The following is an 8,071-nucleotide window of genomic DNA, read 5'->3' as shown; positions in this document are numbered from 1 at the left end:
AGCTATGTAAAGCAAGGGCTGTCAAAAATATGTTTAAAGTGCATTTGGATGTCATATAGTACATCATTGTCGAGACGTATCTTTGGGAAAAGAAGCATTTGAGCATTTGAGCATTTGAGACAAATATGAAGATAACGATAGCTATGTACACTACGCCTTTATAGTTTACAAAACTTAATGTCGATAATCGCCATTAAAATATGTGCACAATGGCACCATGTTGTGTGCTGATTGCCTACCTGTACATTTCATATGAAAAGTGAAACCCGATTTGTTTCCAGATGTTTTATAATTTATAAATATGTTTATAGTTATTTTATATTTGGTGTGTGTTATTGAATGTTACTCAACATAATTATGTTTAAATCAATATGTTTTACATTGAATGGGGCTTACCTGTATGTATCAATCTGGCAACATTTGTTCTTAGTAAGTTCAGAAAGAATTGAGTGTATGAAGAGAGAGAAGACATTTTGATCGGCGGTGGATAGCTCGCTTAGTGAATCTTTGTGAATTGAGTTGTTTTGTTTTAATTTGGGAATTAATAATTGAATCTTTTGTGTTTGATTTCAAGACAACTGTTGAGTTACAAGATAAAAACTTTTTGTTCATTTAACGTTTGATATGTGAAGATGAAAAGCGAAATTAAAACGCTTGTGATTTCCTAGCATGGCTCAGGATGTGAAAGTTGATGATGAAAATGTAATGCAAGAAATCCAAAGTGAAATGAATGTGATTGTACGTGATCATTTGTCGGAAATGGAAGTTAGTGATAAGACTTCTTGCAAAAGAGGTCAATCTAATGATGAATGCACGGAACCTGAAGTGCAGATAAACCCAAAAAATTCGAAAGTAAGTGTAAGCCTTGTTGTGTGTGTGTGATTTCTTATCTATACATGCACAAGACATACAAACACGTAGGTTCAAATTAAACAACATAACTTTAATACATGGAAGCCATTCACGTACATCTTTCACACAGTTACTATAACAACCAATCAATAATATGATATAAAATACAAATTCTTCTGCTTCCTCTTATCATGCGTCTATCATCTCCTCCTGGAGTCTCTTTTTGTTTTAAGTGCTGGTCTCACCTAAGTCCGACCGTCCTTCTTCCCTCTGCATCCTTAGGTCTCTTGTTAGCTCTTTTAGCTATAGTCAAGAACTGGTCCAGACCGAAAGGATCGTCTTCATCTTTCTCAGACTGAACAGGTCCGCTGCGTGCTGCTCCACGGTCCGTGCCACTGAATTCCTTGTCTGGGACAAAACTGTTTGTTTTCATTATTTTCTCCAAATCATCTCGATACACATCCTTGTTCAGATCTCTTGATGGTCTGTAAATATGTTGGCCCGGAGTTCGTGCATGCCACCAAGGTTTATCATACATGTTGTACGCTTCGTCATCTCCGTACCCACTGTCCATCCTCTTTGATTGGTTGAACAGCTTCTGGTCAAACTGAGTGTCGTCACTGGCCATGCACTTAGCTGGCATTCCAATGTCAATCTGTTCACTAATGTTCCTCTCCCTGTCTCTCTGGAGCTTCGATCTTTTATGTTCCTCATATCGCAGTTTGTCACATTCCCTTGATTCCTTATCTTTCTGGGTAAGTTTCTTCTCCAGCTGCGCTCTCAAACCTTCACTTTCCGGTATTTTTGTATTAATATCTGCGTTGTAATTTCGTCCGGACCCCGCATTGTGAACATTGTGTTACATTGTGCTAACAAGTTCCTCCAACCTGGATGAATACTGTCGAGTCATGAACGTCCAATCAACGGATAACGCAGTTCTTCTTCACACAATATAACCCGTAATTTATACAATACATCATTCAATGATCAATCAATGAAAGCTTGACCTTTCAACTTTAAAGTATTATTATTTACACCTCGTAACTTAAATGTAGTGAATTGTGTTCGCCGATGAGGAAACATTTTTTTGAAAGACTTGATATTGAACAGCGTAACTGTAGATCCAGTATCTAGTTCACATTGTACAATTCGTTTATCGATACACAGATTAACTATGCACGGTTCCGCTGACATAAGAACATTAGTGCCATCTACAACTTTTGTCTTTGGCTTGAAACTAACGCTCCTTGGTTTTGAACGATTGAGCGTAGCATCTTCCACTTGTGAATTGTCTGTGCTTGATGAAATAGTGCAATTATTATCTTCTGGTGGATGAGAATCACTAACTTCAACGTGCAATAAAGACAAACCATGAAATTCATTATGTATGCTTTGTTCACCAACAATAGCGTCTAAAGGTTTAATATTCGACTTTGAAGTTTGATCCGAGGTAATTGTCTTACTAGTAAGTTTATGGTTCTTGTTCCTAAACTTGCGTTTTACATGCCATTGACCTTTCTTTTTGCAAAATGAACATATCGAATATTTTGCTGGACAATGTCCAAGATCATGTCTTCTGGAACATCTATCACATTCTTCGATGCTTTTATAACTTCTATTCTGAGGAGTAACAAAGTTATTTTTGCTTGCTTTCGAGGACTGGAAACATGGTTTAAATTTCTGTGTCCCAGCAAATTCAACTAGATTAGGACTACATTCCTTTTCACGATGTGTGAACATTTGTGTTTCCCGTTCAATTAATTCCATTTGAAGCACAATATCTTGACATTTTGCTGGAGTCAATGTAGGTTCAGACAGTAATTTCTTTCTAATGGCGTCAGACCGAACGCCTACAATTATTTGTTCTACAATGGCTTCCTGTAAGTACTGGCCAAAACTACATTTAAGTGTTTGTTGCTTAACACGTACCATAAATCGTGTTGCATCCTCGCCGCTTTCCTGCATGCATTGCCTGAACTTAAAACGTTCCACATATTTGTTTGTTCTCTGTCCATAATGTTTAAGCAGATTGTCCTTGAGGATCGAATACGTTTGACGATCGACTGGTTCAGGTGCAAGGATGTTCTTCAGCACTTTGAAATCTTCAGACCCTATAACTGCAATCAGTATGGGTACCTTCCTGGCTTCATTAACATCATGAGCCAAGCAAGACTGTTCAAACCTCGTTAAATAATCTTCTATTTCTTCCGAATCTGGCCGGAACTCAGAGTATAAATTCAAACCGAACATATTTATAATTGTGGTCAACTAAATATCACAATATCTTAAACACAATCCGTATCACACTGATTTAAACTTCGTTCTTGTACAATTATTGTAATCTACGCCGTAGACACAATTTGTATCGCAGTGATTTGAATTTGCCCTTGTACAATTATTGTAAACAATACACAAACCGTGTAATCTTCGTTCTTACCGTAGAAATTGATCAAGCCGACACAATTTCTTCTTGCATAAACCTATGCTGGAATGATGATCGTCGGGTACTCTTCGTGACGTCTTCATCCATACTTCTTCTTACGAAGAATCACCAAGAATATCCTGTACGACTGCGCCATAGATGTAAGCCTTGTTGTGTGTGTGTGATTTCTTATCTATACATGCACAAGACATACAAACACGTAGGTTCAAATTAAAGAACATAACTTTAATACATGGAAGCCATTCACGTACATCTTTCACACAGTTACTATAACAACCAATCAATAACATGATATAAAATACAAATTCTTCTGCTTCCTCTTATCATGCGTCTATCAGTAAGTGCAAGTACAAAGCTTGGTGTTGTTAAATATAGCAGTGAGGCATACGACATGTGTTTATAATATGAGGGACATCAAGGCCCATATATAGTGTTGGTGGACAGTACATTACCTAGATCACAGAGCTTGAATACGGTAAAATTAGGTTATAACTTGTGTAAGGAGAACGTTGATGCTGAATTCATTAAATAACGTGGTTTGAAGGAGCCAAAATTGATATTTCGCACACCATATGATGCAAACAAATTTGCTAAAAGTGAATTCATCAAGGAAAAATACCATTTAGAAGCAAGAATCCCTAAAAGTCTATTAGTGAGAGAAGGATTAATATATGGTGTACCTACCAACATTCCAGTAGATGAGATAATCGAAGACATCAGAGCTGAAGTTCCAATAATATATGTAATAAGGATGAAGAAACCTTTTTTACAATGAAGAGGGGAAAGTACGTCAAGAACCTACTAAACTGATTAGTGTAACATTTCAATCTCAAGAGTTACCAAAAGATGTGAAGTTGTGGAGCCAAATATTTGAAGTGAAGCCAAAAGCAAGATCTGTGATTTTATGCAAGAAAGGTTTCCGTTTCTCACACACCCAAACACAGTGTAAATCCTCTCCCGTGTGTTATAGATGCGCTCAAGCAGCACATGGAATCTGCAATGCCAGTACTAAATGTATTGGATTAATTGCAAGGGAAACCATTTATTTACGGATTAGTCTTGTGTTAGATGGGAATAAGAGAGATAATACAAAGGCTGATTGCTTATAACAACATCTTCTATTAAGATGCAAGGAAAGAAGTACTTTTTGGAATTGATCCACGAAATCAACAGCCAACATATGCGACCTCTGCTAAAGACTATCCTAAACTGCTAGAGATAAGAAAGGAATCAATAAACAAGGAAAGCCCTTGCACATCAGAAATTCCTTTTACAAACAAATTTAATTCCGTTACAGATTGGGAAAATAGAAGAAATGACACATATCTAAGTAACCTCTGTTGGAAGAAAGTGCCACCAGAATCTGAAAGTTCTAAAAACAACACGGTGAAAATTTTAGACTGCATTCTGCTTCACAATTGAGGAAAACAATTAACCCTGTTTTGATGAAGGACAAAAATAAACACAAAGATCCACAAATTGCGTCAACATCATCATCAGTAGCTAATTCAGGTGAACTTGTGAACACGTATTTCTCTAAGAAACGGGATAGAAAATCGGAACCAATTGGACGCCGGACAACAGCAGAGAGTCCTTCTCAGAAAGAATCGCCATTAAATCTGCTACATCTAATACTCTGTAGCTGAACTTACCACAATAATATCTGGGAGTGATGATTTATTATATATTACGAAAATAATCTTAAAATGTAACGAAATTTCTGTACAAATTTTAAAACTAATTCAAGACTTACAAGATTTCGGGGATACCCCTTAATTTAAAACAACAATGTGTTACCAGCAAAGACGTTTCTTGCAATAATAATACAATGCAATTTAAGACACTTTTCTGCAAGGAAACTTCAATTAATGAAATTTATTGATGAGTGTCACCCGTTAATTATTTGCGTTAGTGAGGTATGGGGTTTAAAATCTGAAAATATTAATTTTCCTCATTCTTATAGTATATTAAATGATTTTAATGTGGGAAGTAAGGGTGTGGGAATATTTGTTCATGAAAGTGTACCATTTCAACAAATCCAGTTTAATTCAACGCATTATTTATTTTTCAAATATAATGTAGAAGTGGTCAGTATAAAAATTCAGTTAAACAAATTACTTTATTATATTATTAGCTTGTATATTCCATCTCATTATACTTCTTATACTTCGCAACAAATAGAGAGCTCTCACCTAAATTCTCTTTTGTCCAGATTTTAACATCCCTTTATCATAACAGGAGATTTTAATTCTCATAATACATTGTGGGGTGATCATAGAATTGATACTTTTGGAAATAAAGTTGTAGATTGGATGGATTATAATAACTTGACAGTTATAAATGATGGATCTCCAACACATCTACCACCAAATGGAAACAATATGTCCTCAATGGATGTCAATGGTTTGAATTTGTGTGGGAAATAGACTTTGATTTACGAACTAGTGATCACTTTCCATGTTTGATCACGCTAACATCATCTGAAAAATTTCCAAAATTAATAAAACAAAAAACAATTCGTAAGTGAAGCGTAAAGAGGGCAGATTGGATGAAATATAATTAAGTTTTAGACTTAAACTTTTCAGTTAAAGAATATCAAAACTTATACACTGTACAATATGAAAAATGTGTGGACATAATAACTCAAGTTATTATGCCTGTCCCCGACTGAAACCACAATATGATCGAAATTTTCCTAAAATAGATTGGTTAAATGAAGAATGTTTTGAAGCAAGAAGGAAGCAAATACAAACACTGAAACAATTTGTAAATGCTCCTTCACCTGCAACTTTGTTAAATTTAAAACAAGCTACTACGAAATCTAGAAAAGTATATATAAAGGCTAAGAGATTTTGATGGCAAAAATATTGCGAATAAATAAATCCTAACATAAAATTAGACGTTATATGGCGCGAGTTCAGATCACTTAGAAGCACATGCAAGTCGGACTTTACCTTTGTCCACTGAATGGAAAACAGATTTTATTAATAAAGTAATTCCTACACCCTTTACATCATTCTGCGAACCTCCTAATATATTCTACACGTTCTCATCTACATCGAAATACTCGAAGGGGTTCACATCCCCTATCACTGTTAATGATATTCATGAAATTCTTCAAGGGTCTAATGATTCTGCTCCTGGCTTTGATGTAATTACGTATTCTATGGTACGAAATCTTCCACAGAATGCACTGAAAAATATGTAAAACATTCAATCATATATTCCTATCAGGTTAAATTCCCGATTATTTTGCTAATTCTGAAAAAAGGAAAAAAAAACTTCATTGGGTCAGTCATATCGCCCAATAGATCTTAGTTCCGTATTGGCAAAAATTTTCGAGAAGCTTTTATTAACAATATAAACAATCTAAAAAGATGTTTGGGATTAATGAATAGTACTCCAAATGTAGTGGTATATATGGAGTCAGTAAAATGTTTGGTTTCTGTCAGGATAAAGTTAGTCGAATAAAAATGTTATTTAAAATTCAACATTCACCATGTCATTCTTTTAATGAATTATTATTAAATCTTTTAGAGCTGCATGATTCAGAAATTAACCAATGACAAATCAGCTACGCCTTGGGTACAACTATTTCATAAATACCATCATAAATGTAGTCATATACATATAACTAACTAACTCTCTAGCCTTCTTAAACCCCAAGGTTCATGGCTGCAGCAACACAGGCCTTCCATCTGTTCCTATCTTGAGCAAGATCTATGTACTCTTTTCCATCCATACCGATTTCCTTTAGGTCTACCTCAACGTTGTCCCTCCATCTTCGTCTTGGCCTTCCTACAGGTCTCTTACCATCAGGTTTCCCAACAAGAATACTGTAAAATCCTCTTTCCTCTCCCATTCGTGCCACAGGGCCTGCCCACCTAAATCTTCTTGATTTAATCATTCTAATAATATCTGGACATGAATAAAAATTATGTAGTTCTAAATTATGTAACCTTCTCCACTCGCCTGTCTCCTCATCCCTTTTAGGTCCAAAGATTTTCCTAAGGATCTTATTTTCAAATACTCTCAATTTATGTTCCTCTTTCAATGTAAGGGACCAAGTTTCACACCCATATAATACTATAGTCAAAATTACTGTTTTGTATATTTTAACTTTTAGTTTCTTAGATATTAAACGAGAAGATAAAAGTTTATGAAGAAAAAAGTAACATGAATTTCCTGAATTAAGCCTACTTTTTATTTCCTCTTTAATATAATTTTCATTTGTTAATATTACTCCTAAGTATTTGAATTTGGAAACTGATTTGGAATTTGAAAACTAGTTGTTATCAATAATTAGATTTTGATTATTACCTAACACTTTGGTTCGGCCTTTAAGCATATATTTAGTTTTCCCTTTGTTAACTTCCAAACCTATCTCTTTAGCAGTTTTGAAGAATATTTTAGCTTTATTATTAATTGTATTTATATCATCCCCTAATAAGTGTACATCATCTCCATAAGCTAACAACTGAGTCACACCATTTAATTTTAGTCCTTCGTTAATTTCTTTTACCATCCTAACAGGGTATTCTAAGGAAAAATTGAAGAGCAATGGAGATAATGTATTGTATCTCCTTATTTTAACCCATCATGAATTGTAAATTTGTCAGACACATTAATACCCACACGAATTTTACTCTCTGTTTCACTGGTGCATACGTTTATCATACTAACAAGCTAATTAGATATTCAAAACTCGACTAATATATTATATAAACGTACTTTATCTCTTTTGACCGAATCATATGCTTTTTTGAAATCAATAAA

The 8,071-nt window shown here is 34.7% G+C and overlaps 1 pseudogene; it reads right to left on the bottom strand.

The window, feature by feature from the left end:
* Positions 1 to 1,093: 1,093 nt before the first annotated feature.
* LOC145982788 (puff-specific protein Bx42 pseudogene) lies at positions 1,094 to 1,495 on the bottom strand (annotated as a pseudogene).
* Positions 1,496 to 8,071: the final 6,576 nt, after the last annotated feature.

Source organism: Lepisma saccharinum, unplaced genomic scaffold (genome assembly GCF_977018435.1).
Source record: "Lepisma saccharinum unplaced genomic scaffold, izLepSacc3.1 HAP1_SCAFFOLD_416, whole genome shotgun sequence".
NCBI classification, from domain to species: Eukaryota; Metazoa; Arthropoda; class Insecta; order Zygentoma; family Lepismatidae; genus Lepisma; species Lepisma saccharinum.
The sequence above is the reverse complement of the archived record's forward strand: the minus strand, read 5'-3'. Positions and strand labels throughout refer to the sequence as shown.